The following is a 24,155-nucleotide window of genomic DNA, read 5'->3' on the forward strand; positions in this document are numbered from 1 at the left end:
TCCCACTACTGGGCATATACCCTGAGAAAACCATAGGTCAAAAAGAGTCATGTACCAAAATGTTCATTGCAGCTCTATTTAGAATAGCCAGGACATGGAAGCAACCTAAATGTCCATCGACAGATGAATGGATAAAGAAGATGTGGCACATATATACAATGGAATATTACTCAGCCATAAAAAGAAATGAAATGGAGATATTTGTAATGAGGTGGATGGAGTTAGAGTCTGTCATACAGAGTGAAGTAAGTCAGAAAGAGAAAAACAAATACAGTATGCTAACACATATATATGGAATCTAAGGAAAAAAAAAAAAGGCCATGAAGAACCTAGTGGCAAGACGGGAATAAAGACATAGACCTACTAGAGAATGGACTTGAGGATATGGGGAGGGGGTGGGGTGAGATGTGACAGGGTAAGAGAGTGTCATGGACATATATACACTACCAAATGTAAAATAGATAACTAGTGGGAAGCAGCCGCATAGCACAGGGAGATCAGCTCGGTGCTTTGTGACCACCTAGAGGGGTGGGATGGGGAGGGTGGGAGGGAGGGAGATGCAAGAGGGAAGAGAAATGGGAACATATTGTATATGTATAACTGATTCACTTTGTTATAAAGCAGAAGCTAACACACCATTGTAAGGCAATTATACTTCAATAAAGATGTTTAAAAAAAAAAAAGTATGCATGGCAAAAAAAAATCACAGTATAAAGAGAGTCAAAAAAGATAAAAATACAACATGGAGAAAATATTTACAATGCATTTCCCAAACACAGAGCTATTTTCCCTAGTATAAAAAAAGCTCTCACAAATCAAAGTAAAAGGTCAACAATCCAACAGAAAATGAGCCAGGATGAGAGTGTACAGTTCCCAGGAAAAGAAAATTTAAAGCAAGTTAAAATTATAATGAGATTCCATTTTTCACATCTCAAATTGGCAAAGATCAAACCATCTGAAAAGTGCAGAAAAGTATAAATTGGCATTTCTATGGAGATAAATTTGGCAATATTTATTGAAATTAATAACACATATCACTTTTAAATCAGCAATTCCTCTTCTATTTATTTGACCTATATTTATGGTCACATACACACAAACTGATTGATGTACAAAGATATGTACTACTTTTTGAATTCTAAAACATTTAAATATGTCACCTGTTCAAAAAGGACATTTGTTTTTAAGATCAGAAAAATTATTTTTTTATTAGTCATCCATTTTATACACATCAGTGAATACATGTCAATCCCAATCTCCCAATTCATCACATCACAACCCCCACCCCCTGCTGCTTCCCCCCTTGGTGTCCATATGTTTTTTCTCTACTTCTGTGTCTCAATTTCTGCTCAGCAAACCGGTTCATCTGTACCATTTTCTAGGTTCCACATCTCTGCATTAATATGCGGTATTTTTCTCTTTCTGACTTAGTTCACTCTGTATGACAGTCTCTAGATCCATCCATGTCTCTACAAATGACTCAGTTTCATTCCTTTTTATGGCTGAGTAATATTCCATTGTATATATGTGTCACATCTTCTTTATCCATTCGTCTGTCGATGGGCATTTAGGTTACTTCCATGACATGGCTGTTGTAAATAGTGCTGCAATGAACATTGGGGTGTATCTGTCTTTTTGAATTATGGTTTTCTCTGGGTATATGCCCAGTAGTGGGATTGCTGGGTCATATAGTAATTCTACTTTTAGTTCTTTAAGGAACCTCCATACTGTTCTCCATAGTGGCTGTATCAATTTACATTCCCACCAACAATGCAAGAGGGTTCCCTTTTCTCCACACCCTCTCCAGCATTTGCTGTTTGTAGATTTTCTGATGATGCGCATTCTAACTGGTGTGAGGTGATACCTCATTGTAGTTTTGATTTGCATTTCTCTAATAATTAGTGATGTTGAGCAGCTTTTCACGTGCTTCTTGGCCATCTGTATGTCTTCTTTGGAGAAATGTCTACTTAGGTCTTCTGCTCATTTTTGGATTGGGTTGTTTGTTTTTTTAATATTGAGCTGCATGAGCTGTTTATATATTTTGGAGATTAATCCTTTCTCCAATGATTCACTTGCAAAAATTTTCTCCCATTCTGAGGGCTGTCTTTTCGTCTTGTTTATGGTTTCCTCTGCTGTGCAAAAAGCTTTTAAGTTTCATTAGGTCCCATTTGTTTATTTTTGTTTTTATTTCCATTACTCTAGGAGGTGGATCAAAAAAGATCTTGCTGTGATTTATGTCAAAGAATGTTCTGCCTATGTTTTCCTCTAAGAGTTTTATAGTGCCTGGGCTTACATTTAGGTCTCTAATCCATTTTGAGTTTATTTTTGTGTACGGTGTTAGGGAGTGTTCTAATTTCATTCTTTTACATGTAGCTGTCCAGTTTTCCCAGCACCACTTATTGAAGAGACTGTCTTTTCTCCACTGTATATCCTTGCCTCCTTTGTCATAGATTAGTTGACCATAGGTGTGCGGGTTTATCTCTGGGTTTTCTATCCTGTTCCATTGATCTTTATGTCTGTTTTTGTGCCAGTACCATATTGTCTTGATTACTGTAGCTTTGTAGTATAGTCTGATGTCAGGGAGTCTGATTCCTCCAGCTCCGTTTTTTTCCCTCAAGACTGCTTTGGCTATTCAGGGTCTTTTGTGTTTCCATACAAATTTTAAGATTTTTTGTTCTAGTTCTGTAAAAAATGCCATTGGTAATTTGATAGGGATTGCATTGAATCTGTAGATTGCTTTGGGTAGTAGAGTCATTTTCACAATATTGGTTCTTCCACTCCAAGAAAATGGTATATCTCTCCATCTGTTTATGTCATCTTTAACTTCTTTCATCAGTGTCTTTACAGTTTTCTGCATACTGGTCTTTTGTCTCCCTAGGTAGGTTTATTCCTAGGTATTTTATTCTTTTTGTTGCAGTGGTACATGGGAGAGTTTCCTTAATTTCTCTTTCAGATTTTTCATCATTAGTGTATAGGAATGCAAGAGATTTCTGTACATTAATTCTGTATCCTGCAACATTACCAAATTCATTGATTAGCTCTAGTAGTTTTCTGGTGGCATCTTTAGGATTCTCTATGTATACTATCATGTCATCTGCAAACAGTTTTACTTCTTCTTTTCCAATTTGTATTCCTTTTATTTCTTTTTCTTCTCTGACTGCCGTGGCTAGGACTTCCAAAACTATGTTGAATAGCAGTGGTGAGAGTGGACATCCTTGTCTTGTTCCTGATCTTAGAGGAAATGCTTTCAGTTTTTCACCATTGAGAATGATGTTTGCTGTGGGTCTGTCATATATGGCCTTTATTATGTTGAAGTAGGTTCTCTCTGTGCCCACTTTCTGGAGCGTTTTTATCATAAATGGGTGTTGAATTTTGTCAAAAGCTTTTTCTGCATCTATTGAGATGATCATATGATCTTTATTCTTCAATTTGTTAATATGATGTATCACATTGATTGATTTGCGTATATTGAAGAATCCTTGCATCCCTGGGATAAATCCCACGTGATCATGGTGTATGATCCATTTAATGTGTTGTTGGATTCTGTTTGCTAGTATTTTGTTGAGGATATTTGCATCTATACTCATCAGTGATACTGGTCTGTAATTTTCTTTTTTTGTAGTATCTGTGTCTGGTTTTGGTATCAGGGTGATGGTGGCCTCATAGAATGAGTTTGGGAGTGTTACTTCCTCTGCAATTTTTTGGAAGCATTTAAGAAGGATGGGTGTTAGCTTTTCTCTAAATGTTTGATAGAATTCACCTGTGAAGCCATCTGGTCCTGGACTTTTGTTTGTTGGAAGATTTTTAATCACAGTTTCAATTTCATTACTTGTGATGGGTCTGTTCATATTTTCTATTTCTTCCTGGTTCAGTCTTGGAAGGTTATACCTTTCTAAGAATTTGTCCATTTCTTCCAGGTTGTCCATTTTGTTGGCATAGAGTTGCTTGTAGTAGTCTCTTAGGATGCTTTGTATTTCTGTGGTGTCTGTTGTAACTTCTCCTTTTTCATTTCTAATTTTATTGATTTGAGTTCTCTCCCTCTTTTTCTTGATGAGTCAATGGTTTATCAATTTTGTTTATCTTCTCAGAGAACCAGCTTTTACTTTTATTGATCTTTGCTATTGTTTTCTTTGTTTCTATTCCATTTATTTCCGCTCTGATCTTTATGATTTCTTTCCTTCTGCTAACTTTGGGTTTTGTTTGTTCTTCTTTCTCTAGTTCCTTTAGGTGTAAGGTTAGATTGTTTATTTGAGATTTTTCCTGTTTGTTGAAGGAGGCTTGTATAGCTATAAACTTCCCTCTTAGAACTGCTTTTGCTGCATCCCATAGGTTTTGGATCATTGTGTTTTCATTGTCATTTGTCTCTAGGTATTTTCTGATTTCCTCTTTGAGTTCTTCAGTGATCTCTTGGTTATTTAGTAATGTATTGTTTAGCCTCCATGTGTTTGTGTATTTTACGTTTTTTTCTGTGTAACTGATTTCTAATCTTATAGCGTTGTGGTCAGAAAAGATGCTTGATATGATTTCAGTTTTCTTAAATTTACTGAGGCTTGATTTGTGACGCAAGATGTGATCTATCCTGGAGAATGTTCCATATGCACTTGAGAAGAAAGTGTAATCTGCTGTTTTGGAATGGAATGTCCTATAAATATCAATTAAATCTATCTGGTCTACTGTGTCATTTAAAGTTTGTGTTTCCTTCTTAATTTTCTGTTTGGATGATCTGTCCATTGGTGTAAGTGAGGTGTTAAAGTCCCCCACTATTACTGTGTTACCATCGATTTCCTCTTTTAGAGCAGTTAGCAGTTGCCTTATGTATTGAGGTGCTCCTATGTTGGGTGCATATATATTTATAATTGTTACATCTTCTTCTTGGATTGATCCCTTGATCATTATGTAGTGTCCTTCCTTGTCTCTTGTAACATTCTTTATTTTTAAGTCTGTTTTATCTGCTATGAGTATTGCTACTCCAGCTTTCTTTTGATTTCCATTTGCATGGAATATCTTCTTCCATCCCCTCACTTTCAGTCTGTATGTGTCTCTAGGTCTGAAGTGGGTCTCTTGTAGACAGCATATATATGGGTCTTGTTTTTGTATCCATTCAGCAAGCCTGTGTCTTTTGGCTGGAGCATTTAATCCATTCACGTTTAAGGTAGTTATTTATATGTATGTTCCTATTACCATTTTCTTAACTGTTTTGGGTTTATGTTTGTAGGTCCTTTTCTTCTCTTGTGTTTCCCACTTAGAGAAGTTCCTTTAGCATTTTTTGTATAGCTGGTTTGGTGGTGGTGAATTCTCTTAGGTTTTGCTTATCTGTAAAGCTTTTGATTTCTGCATCGAATCTGAATGAGATCCTTGCCGGGTAGAGTAATCTTGGTTGTAGGTTCTTCCCTTTCATTACTTTAAATATGTCATGCCAGTCCCTTCTGGCTTGTAGAGTTTCTGCTGAGAAATCAGCTGTTAACCTTATGGGAGTTCCCTTGTATATTATCTGTTGTTTTTCCCTTGCTGCTTTCAATAATTTTTCTTTGTCTTTAGTTTTTGCCAATTTGATTACTATGCGTTTCGGCGTGTTCCTCCTTAGGTTTACCCCGTATGGGACTCTCTGCGCTTCCTGGACTTGGGTGGCTATTTCTTTTCCCATGTTAGGGAAGTTTTTGACTATAATCTCTTCAGATATTTTCTCGGGTCCTTTCTCTCTCTCTTCTCCTTCTGGGACCCCTATAATGCGAATGTTGTTGTGTTTAATGTTGTCCCAGAGGTCTCTTAGGTTGTCTTCATTTCTTTTCATTCTTTTTTCTTTAGTCTGTTCCGCATCAGTGAATTCCATCATTCTGTCTTCCAGGTCACTTATCTGTTCTTCTGCCTCAGTTATTCTGCTATTGATTCCTTCTAGTGTAGTTTTCGTTTCAGTTATTGTATTGTTCATCTCTGTTTGTTTGTTCTTTAATTCTTCTAGGTCTTTGTTAAACATTTCTTCCATCTTCTCCATCTTTGCCTCCATTCTTTTTCCGAGGTCCTGGATCATCTTCCCTATCATTATTCTGAATTCTTTTTCTGGAAGGTTGCCTATCTCCACTTCATTAAGTTGTTTTTCTGGGGTTTTATCTTGTTCCTTCATCTGTTACATAGCCCTCTGCCTTTTCATCTTGTCTATTTTTCTGTGAATATGGTTTTTGTTCCACAGGCTGCAGGATTGTAGTTCTTCTTGCTTCTGCTGTCTGCCCTCTGGTGGATAAGGCTATCCCAGAAAAATTACTGAAGGAACTCTGGGAACCTAGTACTTAAAAAATTAGATAAAATAAATTTCCAGTCATCATAAATACTCTGATTTTACCTTCAGTTAGATATTAGACCAAGATGAGTCTTCATTTTGTCATAATGCTATAATAATGGCTTGATCATTCAACATGAAGAATCCTTTTACTGGAACCATTTTTCAGCTCATTTCTGTATTTAAGTTGAGATTGAGTGCCATATTAGTTCTGTTTGGAATCCTCCTTGAAGACTTGTCCATCATAGTCAAGACCAGGGCTCAGAGTTTCTAAAAAAGATTTTAGAAGATGAATTAAATTTAGTCAGATGTCGGCTTGGCAGCTACCAGGAGCAAGACTTCTAGGATGGTGGGTGACCTTGCTGAGTCAATTGACTGTCTGGGATTGAATCCTTCTTTGCCAATTTAACTAACGTGGTGTCCTCATCTGGCAGTCCGATGGTTAAGACTCCGCACTTCCACTGCAGAGAGCGCAGGTTCAATCCCTGGTCGGGGAACTAAGATCCTGCAAGTCTTGTGGTGCGGTCTGCTAGTGTTGGAGGGTCTCCTGCAGAGGCGGCAGGTGGCTGTGGCTCACCGTGAGGACAAGGACACTGGCAGCAGAAGTTCTGGGAAGTACTCCTTGGCGTGAGCCCTCCCAGAGTCCGCCATTGGCCCCTCCAAAGAGCTGGGTAGCAGGACATAAATATTTTAAGAGAGAATAAAAAGAAGAGACAAATAGAGACAACTCTTCCAAAGAGTTTTGCTCCAAAAGGCAGTAGAAATGGGGCAGTAGCTTGAAGACAATATGGAGTCAAGTAATAGTATAAATTAGGAATTGGCAAACTACAGCTCACAGGTCAAATTCAGACAGTTACCTGTTTTTGTAAAGAAAGCTTTACAAAACTGCCTGTTTTGTAAATAAAGCTTTACATGTTTCTTCATTTATGGCTGCTTTTGCACTGCAATGGTAGAGTTGAGTAGTTGCATTAGAGACAATCTTGCCTGAAAAGCCCAAAATATTTACTCTCTGTTCTTTAAGAGAAATATTGCCAAATCCTGGTTTAAATCAGTGACTCTCACAGTCTGGTACCCAAACCAACATCATCAGCATCACTTGGGAACCTATCAGAAATGCAAGTTCTCAGGTCCCACTACAGACCTACTGAATCAGAAACTCTGGGCACAGGGCCCAGCAATTCTGATTAAGAACTACTGGGTAAGGGAACAGTTCTAGTAAAGCCAGGAACAGATAGGGACCCATCTGGAGTTTGTGTTCACAAATTTAAAGGGCCTTGAAGAGATTTAATGGAAACTTAACAGGCCTCAAGGAGGCTGTCAGTGAGGGCTTAAAGGAAAATGAGGAAAATGCTATTGAAAGCTAAATAAAAGGAGACCCTTGTTATATAGTAAAGTTTAGCAAAACTATCACCTATGGTAACATGGAAAATAAAACATACTTAGTAAATTAAGAAGATTCTAGGTAGAATGTTGAAGAAACAGCTAGCTTCTTCTATCTGCCTTTATAACTAAAAGAGCAGCAAGAGGAAATAAAAAATGAGCTATTTGCTTTCTGAGTGGAATTTCAATGAAATGTAAAGGGCTAAGAACAGTCTTTTCAGCCAGCAAAATGTTCTTAAAGAAAGGGCCTCAAGGCAAAAACCAAATCTAGAGTGGGACCACTGTTCAGACCTCAGAAAGTTCTGAATCAGTACCTCACAGATCCTTTCAAACAAGAGATTACCTTAGGATCTTAAGGATATTGTTCCACAGCAGTTTCACAGAAGCCTAAGGTAGGAAAAAGTTCCTCTCAAAACAGATTTGTGGGTATGACTTTTGTCTGATGGAGTAGATTATGAACTGACACACAGGAAGTCCACAAAGTTTTCACTGGAGTTACATTAGCTTAGAATGAAAGGGACAGTAATAATATAAAATAAAAGGAGGCATTTGGACCCCAAACTACTACAGGCAGGAAGCAAGCTCAGAAGCTTACTCAGTGGCAAACACAGATCAGTTCTTCTGGGGAAAAAAAAAAATGATTCAGAAGATGAAGCCAAAGACCAAAAGAAGATGCCACGGCCCACTAAGAAAAACTTCCAGGGAATAGGACTGAACCCTAATCAAGGAACTGCCATCATGCACACAGCCAGGTTTCGGAATTGCTATAGACTGCCGTGTGACTCCCTTTTTCCCTCTTTTTTGAACAGGAATGTCTAATGCAGTTAATGCATGCCTCTCCAATCTTGTAGTTTAATTCTGTGGGGGCATATTACTTGTCTTTTCACAGGTCTTCAGTTAAAGAGGAATCATTCTCAAGAAACCATACCCAAGGAACCTCATCTTCATCTGGACCTGATTTCAATGATGAGATACTGGATTTTGAGCTGATGTCATTATGGGATGTGAATTAGAGGTCTCTGAGGAAGGGGTTAGTGTATTTTGGACGTAGGAAGGATGTGAAGTGTGGCAAAATGGCAATTATGGCAATAATATTGTCCAGAGATAGTCATAACAAAATCTCCCATCCCATGTTTTCTTCCACAATGTGACCTTGCCACTCCCCAATTTATACCAAGGGCTAACCTGATTAGGTCCACCAAACCTAACCTGACTCACTTGCTTTTAATCGTCTGCCTTTAGTTGATTTTAAAATCCATATAGCTAACAGTCATTAGCCAAGCAATATATCTAAACTCCCAATAGCTTTCTCATAGATAACACCTTAGACTATAAGTCACTATAATAATGCTTGCCTAAGTTGTTTTTCAGGAACTTAGAGCTAGTTCTTGACCAGCTCAAACCAGCTGAGACCACCACCCATTCAACTGGGACTGCCTGATTGTCCAATGGATCACCTTCTCATGTCAGAAAACCAAAAGCTCCACCCTCAGATCATGCTAATGCCACCATTTTCTGAACATGCACCCCATGAAGAAGCACGTAGCTCAGTTGTGCCTGTGCAGAACTTTAATTACTGCACTTTTTTCCTGCTTCTAATCACCTTTCCCCATGCCTCAGACCACCGTTCTCCTTTATTCCATAAATATCCCAAGCCCTTCACCTTCGGGAAGGCAGATTTGACATTTGTTCTCCAGTCTCCTCACTTGGCTGCCCCATGAGTAAACATTTTCTCTGCTACAAACCTCAGCAACTCAGCATGTGGCTTCCTGCACAGGAACCTGGTTCGGTAACACAAGAAGCAGAGTCTATTCCCCACCCCCACCTCGCCATGTTCACTGGAATACTCACTTTTAAACCCTGACTCACCAGGTAAGAAAGCCAACTACCCTGAGGCCCCGATATTTTAAGGAAGTCCAAGCCACATGTACATGTTCCAGTTAAGAGCCCCAGCTGAGATCTCAGTCAACAGCCAGTGTCAATTACCAGTCATGTGAGTGAAGACACCTCCAGATGATTCTAGCCCTCTACCTTCAAATTACCCCCAGCCAGCAACTCTTCCCAAATGAGGTCCTAGACACTGTAGAGTGGAAACAAGTCATCTCTGGTGTGCCCTATCTGAAGTACTGCCTCGTAATATGAGTCTAATAAAGTAGTTATTTTTCATCACTAAGTTTTGGGGTGGTTTTGTCACAAAGTAATAGCAACTAAAATACATACTAATGGAAATGATCCAGTAGAGGGAAAAATTGAGAATGCAAGAAAAGGAGAGAGAAATACAGTGCTAAAGTCCTTGAAGGCAAAAGGGGATGGTTTCCTCTACCCAAATAGATGAAGAAGCCTTACATGGGACACTGAATAGTACATACATTGTAAAGGAGGGAAGGGCAGAGTACAAGTACAGATACAGAATTGGAGGAAAGGGGCCTATTGATGGTGGATTGTGTTATTTACACATATGGAGGTAAGTACCAGAAGACACTGTTTTAAGATTTGAAAGTGGTTTCCTGGAGAACAAGAATCAGAGATGGGGGGGAGGGGGGTAGAGGCAAGGGGCTGCTGTTTTTTGTTATAAACATTTAAGCCATTTACTTCTTAAACTTTATACACACTTTACCATGTGATTTCACCTTTTTAAAGTAAACAGTTTTTAAAAAAATTTAGCCCACTCCTTCATTTTCCAAATGAGGAAAAAACAAGACTCACTGATTATGTGACTTGCTCAAAATCACACACCATATTGACAGCAGTCAGTCCTTGATCCCCTGATTTCCAAAACAGTGTACTTCCTCACATCACACTACCTTTTATATTATAAAAATATTACCTAGTGGCATATTTCAAAATCAGAATTTATTAAAATAACCTAGTAAGCAATAATGAATGCCCTATTCTCAAGGACTGATACCAAAAAAGGCAGAAGAGTGTCCTTGGGAAGATCAAAATACTCATTCAAGCAAAACAAATAGCCCATGGACTATCTCTACCTCATTCACCTTTAGAGTAGCTATACTGTACAGGCTTCAAAAACAGATAACACTTCCTTTGTCCTTTCCAATTCTCCTAATCTGAATACTCTTAATTATGCTACCTTCGGTTTTATAGGTTATCTACCAAGAATTTCTCTTTCCTTTTAGCAATTAATACCTTATCATTTTATTCAGATCTCACCAGTACAACTGCACCTAGAGGTCATTTGTCTAAACTGACAGACCAATGAATGTCTAATGCTAACCACTGAATGTCTACTCATTCAAATAATATAAATGCAGGGCTAATGCCCATAAGGAACATGGGCCCTTGTGTAGTGTGATATGAGAGGACACAGATGAATGACAATCATTCTGTCAAAAAATACCTCCTAGTCTTTATTGTGTCTAAAATTCTCATCATTAGTCCCAGGGATGGACAGCTTTGAATAGAAGTCTCCACTGATCAACCAAAAGTCAAATTTAACGGTTTTTTGTTATATTAGAGAGAACAAAATATTTGCAATGGTTATTTCTGCATGGGGAAACCATAAGCAATTTTCTTCCTTCTTCTCCTTTTCTAGGTATTATATTAGGAAAAACAGCAAGTACACATTTTTAAGAACTTTTTCTTTTTTTTTTTAAAGTTAATTAATTTATTTAGTTTTGGCTGCATTGCGTGTTCGTTGCTGTGCGCGGGCTTTCTCTAGTTGTGGTGAGAGGGGGCTACTCTTTGTTGAGGTGTGCAGGCTTCTCACTGCGGTGGCTTCTCTTGTTCCGGAGCACGGGCTCTAGGCGCACGGGCTTCAGTAACTGTGGCACGTGGGCTCAGTAGTTGTGGCTCGAGGGTTCTAGACGCACACTCAGTAGTTGTAGCGCATGGGCTTAGTTGCTCCGCGGCACGTGGGATCTTCCCGGACCAGGGCTCGAACCCGTGTCCCCTGCATTGGCAGGAGGATTCTTAACCACTGTGCCACCAGGGAAGTCCCAAGACCTTTTAAAATTCTGATTCTTCTCACTTCTTGGCAGTGATCAACAATGGTAAACTTGTTAATCAATCCCACCTTCTTAACCTACCCACCCACCTGCCTCTCATACTGACTGCTCCATCTTTGTCGCCTTTGCCAATTCCTCTTCTTTCACCCATTCTCTAATTATGTGCAGTTCCCAAGGCTCAATCTCAGATGCACTGCTCTTCTCTCTAAGCACAACTCCAGTCTTAAATTTCTATACTAAGTTCTAGTCATATTGTCCCACTGTCTGGCTATCTATTTTCACTTACTTACCCCACTGTCACCTCAAACTCAACATATCCAAAATATAAGCCCAGTTGTCTGTATCCTGTCAACCAGCTACTAATACCTCATACCTATTTCTGTCAGTACTGTCATTAATGAAACCCTAGTTCTTTTTTTATCACCAACTAGGTGAGTAACTTCGGCCACATTTTTAAACCTCTCTGGGTTTCCTAATGCACATGTTCTCAGATATCTTAAGAGTTTCAACACTCTTTGATTTCCTCTGTCACTGAGGATCAAAACTTCAGTCATCTTTGATTACTCCTCTCCCTCCCCCCACTACATCCTCCTTTCTTATTCAGTCCAGAATTAAGCCTTGTGTGACATCCCTCCAGTCTTATTTTCACTAAATCCAAACCCTCATTACCTCAGGCCCAGATTATTTTCCTAGCTTTATCACTTCTCTTTCCAACTCATACTCTACCCAGTGCTGGTGCCACTGTGATTTTCTTAAAATACTTTTTTAAGCAAGTTCCTTCTCAATCCGAAACTTTTAAAGCTTGTCTATTACCTATGAAGCAAAGTGTTGATACATTCTTCTCGTCCTAGCACTTAAAACCATCCGTAATCTAATTCCAATCCACATTTTCAACCTGATTTCTTACTACTCTCCCACACAAACCTTCATCTCAGTCAAGTTGTTGTGTACTGTTCTCTGACCCTGTCCTGCTTATTTTGCCTTTGTTTACTTCCTATACAAGTTCCTTCCTCTTATGTAAAATCAAATTCTGCCCAGTTTTGATTCTACCTCTCCTCTGGAGCCTTGTCTGCTCACTTCAACTCTATGTGGTATCAGATATCTATAACTTTTATTATTTACCTATCTCCCCTATTACATTTTAAATCCTCAAGGAAAGGAACCTACATTTTTTGCATCTCTTTTGGATATAGCAAAGTACCTTTACATTGGAGGTATGAATAAATATTTGTCTGGTGACTGCCTAAAATTCCTTTTTAATGCACAGCATTTATTGAATGTTCCCATGTTCTCAGCACTGTGTCTCCGTGGGTGTGTTTAAGCTAGGTACTGTTCCTCAAAGCATACACAATCAACTTGAAAAGATATGGTTAACACTAGAAAAATAACTATCAAACAACCAAAGCATGGTATACAATTAAACTATGTCACAATATTCTAAGACTAAAAGAACTATAGAGCTATAGAGAGGAAAAAAGCAAAATTTAGTGAGAAACAGTTTCACAAATGAGGTGGAACTTTTAACTAAGTATAGTAGTAGTAATAGTAGTAATAACAGCAGTGAAATAAATTTTTATAATAATAATAGCTTATTATATTAGGAGCATCATATAATGTGATAATAGTTTATTATTAAAGGAGCTTATTTTATATCCAGGAGCACTTAACGTGCCAGGCTCTAGTCTTTTTTTTAAATATTCTTTGATGTGGACCATTTTTAAAGTCTTTATTGAATTTGTTACAGTATTGCTTCCGTTTTTATGTTTTTGGTTTTTTGGCTGTGAGGCACGTGGGATCTTAGCTCCCCGACCGGGGAATGAACCCGTACCCCCTGCACTGGAAAGCAAAGTCTTAACCACTGGACCACCAGGGAAGTCCCTGCCAGGCCCTAGTCTTGAGGGCTTTTCACACATTAAGTCACTTAATTCTCACTAAAAGCTTACAGAAAAAGTACTACAATTCTCAATTTTCAGCTGAGGAGATTGAGGCCCTGCTCAGTTGTTCCACACCTAGTGAGCAGTGCAGTAGTGTGCAGAATTGGACTTAGTGGAAGAGGATGGAAAACATGTGTGAAAATTAAAACATAGAATAAGCATAGCTGTTATTAGAAAGTATGGGAAGCAGCTTGCAATACTAGAGCAGAGAATGCTTGTTGAGGGTCCTTAGACAAAAGACTGAGTAAAAAGGGCAGGGACTTATGAAAGAATATCTTGAAAGCCAGGAAACGGAAGTTAAACTTAATAAGTGTAAAGTGGGAAGCCACTGAAGATTTGGGGGCAAGAGAATGCCACAATGAGGAGAATTAGAGTGACATTTATACTGAGGATAAATAGAAGGAAGAGATACTGGATTCTAAGAGGTTGATATGACTTTCAATATTCCAGGCTGAGGATAATATTCCAGGCTGAGTCCTGGGATTCAGGTGGTAAAAGTGGGGGAAGCAGAGATATGAATGACAAAAGAAATATGAATAGGACATGTTGAATGGATTAATATATGAGGTAAATGAAAGAGGTAGTTTAAAGATGACATCTAATTTAAAGCCTATATGGCTGGGAGAGAAGGAAATTACGAAGGGGTATAAAAAGATGATTTTCATTTAAGGTATGTTAAGTTTAAGGAGATGGTCAAAAATACTAGTAGAAAAACAGTACTGGAAAAACCAGAAGGTAACTAGAATGACAATCAATAGGATTAGTCTAAAACGAAAGAGCTAGACAGAAGCTATAAAGATATTAAATAGGAGAGTAAATATACTAAGCTATGATCAGCTAGTACTGGCTTTGTATCAATAATTGTATCAATAATTTTGGTGGGGAGGGGAATCAATTAGTGACCAACATTAAAAAGTGCAGTTTTCCCATTTAAAAAAATTTATCAGAAAAGCCAACCAAAAGCTAAGGCAAAGGTTCCCAAACTTTCTCCATTTAGGAAATCCTTAGTCTTAGTAATTTTTTCATAGCACCCGTAGGCCAAAAGAAATACTTAAGTAGGAGGGTTCAAACCACTTAAGTGTTAATGTCCTTATAACTTAGTGCTTGTTGGGCACTGTACAAATTCTCAAACCTGGAATCAAATTGGACAACATGACACTCTAGTATCCTGTTTCATACAGTAGTTGCTTTTTATCAGAGCAACCTCTAAAAATACAGCTTTGCAAAAACATGACATTGTAGAAAGGAATGTGTCAATCTAATGTTGAAACTGTGAACTACCTCAAACTATCAGTTCATGCTTGAGTTCAATGGCACTCTGGGCCACCTCAGCACACAGTTTGGGAAACTGGGAGCAAAGGGAAGGGGCCTAAAAAAAGAGAAGAATAAAAAGTAATGGGAGAGGAGCAAAAGAAAGTTCTTATTAGCATGGTTAACCACAAGAGGGCAGCACAACAGTTGGTAGGGGCCGCACAAATGTGGCGGGGGAGTGGGGGTGGGGAGAGATGATAAGGGTCAAACCTTTCCACAAAAAGGCTCTAAGACCCCTTTACCAGTTCAAGGCATAATAGTCCTTTTTCTCCTTATACTAAAGAGGAAGAAACAGTGGTCACTGGCAGATCACCTTATGCAGTCATTGTGCCCTTCTCTGAATATCCTTTGCCTGCCCAGCCATGACTTTCACAGTAGCCAAGCAATGTACTACTCTGCATGCATAATCTTATTCAATCCTCACAACAATCTTATAAAAAAGTGAGACTCAAAGAGATTTTAAATAATACCACTATTAAGTGGCAGGAACACCAGAATTCAAACCCAGATCTGACCCCAAAGCCAATGTCCTTCCCTATTCTGCCTCAAAAGCATCTCACCTTTCAGCAATAACCAGGTGAAGTAGAGAAAAGATCATGTTCCCATCCTATACCTGAGACACCTGTCTTAAATCACTAGGAAAAACCAGTAAATGAAACAGACTATTCCTTAACAGGTCCCTAAAACATGCTAAATAACTCCAAACACAGGACACTCAGAGCCAAAACAAGCATTATATGCTTAACTAGTCAGCAAGTACTGTAGCTTTCCTGTACAGGTAAATACTTGTTAAGGCAAATGTTGGACACATCTGCTTTGCAGATATATTACACACTAAAAGATATGTGCACATACAAGCAAGTGATTCTCATACAAGCAAGTGATTCTCATACCTAAAGTGGTAAAAGGTGAAGGGGGTAGGGAAAGGGAGGCCAAAGATTGATTATTCATCTTCATATCTGTTGGGTGTTATATCAGAATATCTGCAGTAGCCCAATAACTCACTTGTACAAACCTATTATGAAACCAAAAGCAATCGTCATCGCTCTTATTCCCACTTGTAGTTTCCTTCTCCACATTTTTCCTCCCCTCTGTGACATACTCAGCTGCCTCTATCCTTTCATTCAGAGAAAAGGAGTTTCTCCTGACAGATTAATAACCACCGGAAAGCAACATGGGTAAATTCAACAGACACAGCAAACTTAAGCAGATAAAACCATTCACGAAGCATTCAGTGTGGTAGCAGAAACCCCAGCAAGAGCAGCTAACGTGTCCTCTCAATACGTATCTCTTATTACTTGAAAATGTTCCTCGTTCAAAGATTAACAATCTTTGGCTGCTTGAGGAGAAAGGGTAATGGACAACGTTTTCTCTGCAAAGAAAGACAATGTACAATCAGCAGAGAAACAAACAATTAACGTTTCTTAAAGGATCCAAGAGCAACAATAACCCCCAAAATTACCCTCCCAGAGCAATATTCAAAGTTCAGTACTGCCATTTTCAAAGGGGTAAGCAACAATGAGCCCTGCCTGTGGACACACGCTTCCAACCTTCCTATGCACAACAGCTCAAGACACCCTCGTCTTTACTGCAGCGAAAAAAGACAGCAGCCAGGATCGCATACCCACCTTCGCGGGAAGGGGAGGAAGGGCCTCTTCTGCAGAAGAGAAACAGATCACATCTTGTTGCCTTGCCTGCTTCCGAAAAAAAAAAAAAAAAAAGGCAGCAGTTACTACCGCAGAAATCCAGGGGAAATAGATGCTCTTTTCTAGGCTGTTCACATGTCTAGAAAATTTTAAAGAGGGATAAGTAAAGGGGGAGGGGGAATATCAGACACATAAGGATGCAAATATCAACGCAAGACACTCCGTTGTAGGTTCCCTTTTAAAGAGGAGGATTTTCTTGCCGAGAAGTTTACTGCCACTAGCGAGGGGAAAGCGGGGATCAGGAGGTGGGAGGGAGGGTGAAGAGAGAACTGCTGCCCTCCACCAGGAGCCCAGGCAGCAATAACACCCACCCGCTGCACGGATCAGGCGACGAGGACGCGGCCCGAGGCCGCAGGGACTGCTCCTACCCGGCGCCTCCGCCCGGCCACGATCTTCGAAGCCCCTGGAGCGGGCAAGCGTCCGAGCGACCGCCAGGCTGGGCCCTCGGGGGCCCTCCCGTGCGGGTTCTGCTCCCACTCACATCCCTCGGCGGCGAGGACCGGGCCTCTCCCTGAGCGGCGATAGCAGCCCTCCGCCCCGACGCGCGCCGCAAGTCCGGGCCCCGGGGCCGAGTGGCCGAGGCGGCGGCACGAACTGACGAGCGAGCCGGGAGCCGGCCCAGCCTCTCAGCGCCCAGGGAGGCCGTTAGCGGAGGCCGCGGCTTGCCCCCTTCTGCTCCTCTTCCTCTCTCCTTCCTGCAGCCCACACCACTCCCACTTAGGGCAGCCGGGAAGCCCGTCACAGTCGTCGTCTCCACCCTCTCCCGAGCCACACCGTCTTCTCTGGGACGTCCTATTTACGTCCGACTCAGCCTCCCAGTTGGCCTCGGGTCCGGCAGCCGGTTCACGGCTGGCTGAGGCCGCCTCGGAGCGGGGCGGGGGCGGGCGCCTGGCGTGCGCCCCCGGACTGCGCGTGCGCGCGTGTGCCGCTCCACCCAGGCCGCGCTTTCCTCGGCGCGCGCCGAGGGGCCGACGGGGACTGACTACGCAGGAGCGTGGCTTCTTGGGAAACCGGCGAGCGTGCGCGGAGATTTCCGCGGTGGCCCCTGGGCGTGAGCGGGTGGGGGGACTTGAGCTGGGCTGGGCCCTCGGCAGATGGCCGTGTGCGTGGCCGCCGCCCGCCGTGGAGGCGGCTGGGAATGAGTTAGCCACGCCGGGAAGGCGCCCCTGGCGCACAACCTGGCACCGCAAAGAGACTTTCCCCTCCCGCGCACTGTTGTCTTTTTCTGCTTTTGCTCCCACGTTCGGGGTGCAGCAAACCTGCCCCTCCACAGTCCAGGCCGCTAGGCCGAGAAAAGTAGCGCCGAGGGTTGGGGCAACGCGTTCATACGCACCGTTTCGCGCCAATGCAATTCCGTGCGCCTGATTCTAATCAGTCACCTCTGCTGGAAAGGGGTGAGGGTGGGATGAGGTGCCCAGATGCCTGTGGAATGGCGGCAAGGCCTAACAAAGGAGGGGAAACAACTTCCACCATCCCAAAGAGCCTCATTCATTCATTCAACAAATATTTACAGAGCACCTACTGTGTGCCAGGCTGTAGGACCCCAAGGATGCTATGTGAACACAACCCACATACTCTTTGCCCCACTGGAGCTTGTATTCTGATAACGCGACAAAAATGCTTTTAATTTATCCGTATAATGTGCCAGAGTATAACTGCCGCTAGGAAAAGTAAAGGAGCAGGAAGTGAGGAGGCAGTGTGCTATTTTAGTTATAGTGGCCAGGAAAGACCTCCCAGAGAAACTAACGTTTAAGCAGAGATCTGAAGGATGAGAATGAGCCAGTCCTGTGGCTATCTGGGAAAAGAGTTTCATGCAGAAACACTAGCAAAGGCAAAGACCCTGAGAAGGGAAGATGCTTGGCAAGTTCAAAGGACCGGGAAAGAGGTCACTGTGGCTGGAGGACAGTGAAGGAAGGGGCAGTGGTAAGAGGTGAGGCCGAAGAAGTAGCCTGTGACCCAGCTGTGTAGGGCCTTTTTCACTCATCATCAGCCTTCTTTCTGTCAATCTGAAAAAAAAAAAAACACATGCATTTATAGCCCCTGTTTCCCCATACAAATGATGCTGCGATTCAGGTCAAGCTTGTATTTAATGGTTTCTTTAAATAAACCTCACCAAAGCAACTCCTGCATTTCTTCTTACATAAGACCCATTGCAAAAGGTCTTTGAGCAAATGATAGCAGGATAGGAAATGACTTGAATTCACACTGACTTCTTTAAAGTAAGTAGTGAACTAGAGCCCTGTTTTCTCCTAAGAAGGGATTTACAGGGGAACTGCATTCCTATGGCTGTCTGACAAGCAAAATATGCTGGAGAGTTCTTGGTTGTTGTTGTTGTCGTTGTTTAATTTCTAAAAAGAAATTAGAAATAGGAGTTGTGACTCAACAGCAAATCTAAAATCTGCTTAGAATGTTAAGGTTGAAATTACAAGCAGCAACCACCATGAAAGTTCCCTTTTCCTGCAAACAAAAACTGTTAACTGGAGTAGAAACCAGAACACAGACCCACATAAAGAACATAAAGTGCTGAAGGTGGCCTTAATGTTAGGGTTAAAATGAAAAGCGTCTGAACTGTGGAAATGGAAGCATTCTCTTTGGGAGGGGTGGGGGGCAAAAGCCTGTTTAAGAACTCTAAACAGTACAGATACATTCATTGTAGTAAATGATGTTTCTATATTTTGCAATGATGTGTTTATTCAACCATGCATGGTATCTGTTACTCCACTGCCTTTTTGCAGGGAAAGGGCATTTGAAACTAGTAAATATTGAGGTTTTCTTGTGGGGGAAGGGATTCTTTTTTATAATAGTGGTTTGGATAGGGAAGACAGGGTGGGCAAGGGAAATATATTAATCATAGGCTTGTAGACGAGAAATCAATCTACCCATACAGAGAGATAAGGTGACTTGCTTAGTGTCATTCTACTAGTGAAAGCCTCTCTCCTTACCAAAAATACTATGATTTTAAGCCAATATTACCCTGGAATGTTTAGCTCTTTTCACTCTGCAGAGAACTTTTAAACTCTTTATGTGATCCCTGGTAGTGACATAGCTAGAAATTTGCTCCCAGGGCGAATGTTTCAGAAAGTTTCCTCTATTCTTTGATAATGGTAAAAGAGGATTCCAAGACATTTGACCAAGTCTTTCAAGACGTTCTTTCACACAACATGGAGAAACAAGAAATGTGAGTTGGGTTGGATGATAACACATTTAGATTCAAAACTGATTGTATGGCCATATCTCGAAGTAAAAATTAGTAGCCAGTTGTCAAGTATGGGGTGTTGTGCCACAAGTTCTGTCATTCTACTGCAGTAGAATATGGTGGCAGTGGCTCCTGACTGCCATTCCCTAACCCACACCTGCAACAAGACTGACAGAATGCGTTAGATGGGGCTTTGGCATTCACTTCTTTTTAAAGTCCTTAAGTGGTTTCAGTGCAAAGGTTGGAAATCCATGGCTCAGCGTTTAGGAACTTAAGCTTGAGAGTCTGGCTGACCCAGGTTTGAATCACTGTTTTCACCAAGGAAGTCATTTAAATTTTCTAAGCTTCCATTTCGTCATCAGTATAATGAGGATAAGGATATCTTCTTTGAAGAGCTGTTTTGAAGATTAGATGAAAAAGTATTTTTAAACCCTTAGCACAGTTACTAAATGCCTATTATGGTTGTGGTGGGGACAATTTATAGATATCCCCAAGCTGGGGGGTATAAGAAATATGCTGGATTTTCTCAGTAATCCTGAAGTATTTGTCACAGTTTATTGTGTGACACGGAACTGTGTGGGCAGGAATGATAAGGGCTGAGTTGTAACAGAGATAAACGCAAAGACCTGCATTTGTATTTTAAAAAAAAACAAAACTATGCCATTAACTGATGAAATAATGAAAACATTCTCAAGAGGAGCATAAATGTGAGAGCAGAAAAAGATATAGGAAAGTCCTTCCCCTTGGAAGGGGAAACAGGCTCAAGCAAAAGATTGGGGATAGATTCACAAGTTAGTTTCCTTCCACGGTAGAGAAGATGTACTTTTCTGAAGGCGTCAGCTATGGAGAGAGTCTAATTTATCCCAGGTCTAGTAATATAAACCGAAAGACAAAGTCAGGAGTGTGAATCAGGTAGACGGACAAGCAAGCAATGTTTTTTACTTTGAATCATCCAGATATTTTAGGACTATTCATTTCAAAGTTTGGTTGGATATGGCAAAAATTATTTTCAAAATTTCCTCTGCCTTTTATCATATCTATATCTCTACATCAATCCTTTCATTCTTCATTATAGTCCCAAAGAAAAAGGTGTTCCTGACAAGCAGGTCCCTCCTTCCCTTAAGATAACTGAATAAGTTTAATGTTGGTGCATAAAAACTAAAATAATTTCCCCATCTGTAAGCCAGGAATTAATAACCTCCTTCAGGTAAGGATGATTATTTGGCAAAATATGCAAAATGTCTATTATAATTATGCTGTACTTTACAAAAAAATTTAACTTAAAACATTTGAGGTATAGTACCAATTCACTAAAAATATTTTTCTTTATAAAAGGATCCATACCAAGATTCACTCTTCAAAATAGAAATTCCCCTTGCATAATTATTAGTGTACAGAGTGTTAATTCCTGAGTCCTTATTTAGATTAAGGATTCTGCCTTCTTTCTTTGAGAACTGTCCTCTTCACCCAGAGTAGTCAGCCTCTAGCCCCTGTGTTACGGTTTGTGACCCTGCTACCCACACCCCTTGATCGCACCATGAGTTGTCACCTGACTCAAGCTGAGCCATTCATGATCTCCCTCCTGAGGAAGTTGGAACTGGGATTCAAAGACAGTTGCTCAGACTTTTTTGTTCTCTTAAAGTGAAGTTACCCATGCTCTAAAATTATGGCTGCCATTTGTATTCATGTACATGGAGTTGCACAGAAAGCTGACTTGCTTTGGGAGAAAAGAATTGACACAGACAGAAGAGAGAAAAACAAGAGTTCACCAAGAATGAATCCTCTTAGCTTTTCAGCTTCCTCTTCCTTATAAGGCCCAAAGAAACTTCCTGTATTTGGTATCTTGAAAATACTTCCTTATGACAAATTTCCCTTTTTAACTTGAACCCGATCTAGTAGTGTCAGAGTACTTGCAATGAAATAACCTGGAGTGAGACAGATATTATAGTACACTGATGAGAAGAAAAGAAAAAGAAAAGAAAAAAATATTCTTCAAATTACAACAGGGAAAATGTATGTCTTTTTTTTTTTGTAATATGAGCTCCTCTCATTTATTTTTTTGATTCAAAATTTTTGTAGATTATACTCCATTTAAAGTTATTATAAAACATTGGCTATATTCCGTGTGCTGTACTGTATGTCTTTTAAAAATCCAATTTACCCACCAATTTTGGAATTATATCTTCAATCATAAAGTCAAGCATAACTATACAAGCATTAGTCACAATCTAAGACATTACACAGAACCCATGGGTTAGCAGAAAATAAAGATACCTCCTCCTATAAAACATCACTCCTGTTACCACTGTTCAATTTTCTTTTCTAAATCGCTTCACTCTACTTTCTCTGTAACAATAATTTTGTGAGTTTTCTGGGCCATAGTTATAATAATTGCTGTGGTCACTCCACGCTATCTACACTACTGACCAAAGGAAAATCTGATTTGATATTAAAGCATCATAATGATGTGGTTAAATACTCTGAATTTCATTGTTACCTGTGAAATACATAAATGGACCAGAAAATGCTGCATGACGTAGTTCTCAATTTTAACTTCCACTCCTAACTGGTTACATACCTCCAGTGTCTATAATTTGTCCTTAACTAGACCTTTTTCCCCCCCTTTCTCTTGATGCCTTCTCTTCCTAAGGTTTTGAGGCTGTGCTCCTTTATCTCTACATCATGAGAGTTGATCAAAGGGAAAACCAGTGTTTTCCTCCTTGCAGGGGCAGCTGGCGCTGAGGGAGCACCTTCTTTCAGGTAGTCTTACTTTATCCACGTTTCTGTCCTTTCAGTTCTCTTCTGGACCTAAGGCCTATCACAGTGACCTATGCCTGAATATGTTTACCTGAAATTTTTTTTTAAAGTCACCTACGTCTTTCTGGACTATTGTTGAGATGATGCTAATTGAATGACTATGAGGTGCTTTAAAGCCCACTGAATCAGTCTCATGCAAAAGTCATACATTTTAAATAACTGTTATTAATAACTGATCAGACTGCAAGCCATTTATTAGGGATTGAATTCTGTCCCCCAAAAAGTTATGTTGAAGTGCTAACCTCCTGTACCTGTGACATGTGGAAATAGGATATTTGTTTGTAATTAGGTTAAAATGAGGTCATTAGGGTGGGCCCTAATCCAGTAGACCAGTGGCCTTATGACAGAGAAGACAGAGACAACAGGGAGAAAACAACCACGTGAAAGGGAGGCAGAGATTGGAGTGATACATTTATAGCCAAGGAACACCTGGGGCTACCAGAAGCTGAAAGAGTCAAGGAAGAAATCTTCCCTAGAGGCTTTGGAGGGAGCATGGCACTCCCAACACCTTGATTTTGGACTTCTAGCCTCCAAAACTGTGAAAGAATAAATTTCTGGTGTTTTAAGCCCCCAGTTTGTGATATTTTGTTTCAGCAGTCAAGGAAACTAATATACTACCCTACATTCCTCAAACTGAAACTGAGAAAAACCAGGAGAATAACTTTCTTCTTTCATCCACACCTAGTACTGTCTCCCACTGAACACTGATATAACCATTCATTTGGAGAATAAAAACAAATACTATTTCTTTGGTTTCTCCATTTGTGTAATAGTGGTTTTGTTTTTTTGACTTTTGTTTTGTTTTGGTTTGGTTTTTTTTCCTCTGTCGCCTTCATCTGTTATAAATCAAGCATGAAATGATGTAATAGTCCTCAGGCAAACTCTCTGGCTAGGTATTCTAATGCTACAAGAACTTTAGTATTGTGTGCTTTCCACTTAGATACCAATTCAGCTCTTTTACTACCCACAGGAAATGTTCTGGGGATCAACAGCACTACAAGTGATAAAGTTTTTAGTAGGAATGATAACTTTGGAAAAATTTTTAAATAACTGCTAATTACTGGAATAGACATGTTTTAAGGCTTTTGAAAGGTTGTCTTGTACATTTTAGCATCTATTATCCTCATTAAAGGGCTTATAAGTATATTTGTTGAGCAAGCTACTTTTTTCCTTTTTGATCCCAAAGTAAACATTAATACATACTACTTGTGGTAAATCCAACTAATATGGAAGATAAAGTATACAAAGTGGAAGTTCCTCTTGATCCTCTTTTCCTAGCCCTCTTTACTTCCCAGAGGTAACCACTGATAACTATTTCGTGTGTGACTTTTCAGAATTTTTTCTAAGCATTTTCCTACTTATTTCCTATAGATTTAGTTTTGAACTCTATAAACCAAATAGATAATTCTATACTTTTTTGTGTTACCATTTTTTCACTTAACACCTTCTGAAGACCTTTCATTTCAACATTTATTGCTTTCCCTCATTCTTTTTAACTTTTTACACAGTGTCCAACAAAATGGGTAATCATAACTTACCAAATAATTCCCCCATTTATGAACATTTAGGTTT

General features: G+C 40.1%; 1 protein-coding gene across 4 annotated transcripts in view; it reads right to left on the reverse strand.

Annotated features, from left to right (window-relative positions):
• The window catches only part of JAK2 (Janus kinase 2), a 221,382-nt gene that overhangs the window by 117,699 nt on the left and 79,528 nt on the right, over positions 1-24,155 (reverse strand). For 3 of the 4 annotated variants that reach the window (XR_005020220.1, XM_036854641.1, XM_036854642.1), the window contains exons 1-2: positions 16,881-16,927; positions 16,493-16,570 (exon numbers count right to left, since the gene is read on the reverse strand). The gene's annotated coding sequence lies outside the window, so the exon portion shown is untranslated. Of the gene's footprint in view, positions 1-16,492; positions 16,571-16,880; positions 16,928-24,155 lie in introns of those variants that run through there. The other variant, XM_036854640.1, reaches the window with a different exon arrangement.

The sequence above is a fragment of the Balaenoptera musculus genome, chromosome 6 (assembly GCF_009873245.2).
Source record: "Balaenoptera musculus isolate JJ_BM4_2016_0621 chromosome 6, mBalMus1.pri.v3, whole genome shotgun sequence".
Taxonomy (NCBI): domain Eukaryota; kingdom Metazoa; phylum Chordata; class Mammalia; order Artiodactyla; family Balaenopteridae; genus Balaenoptera; species Balaenoptera musculus.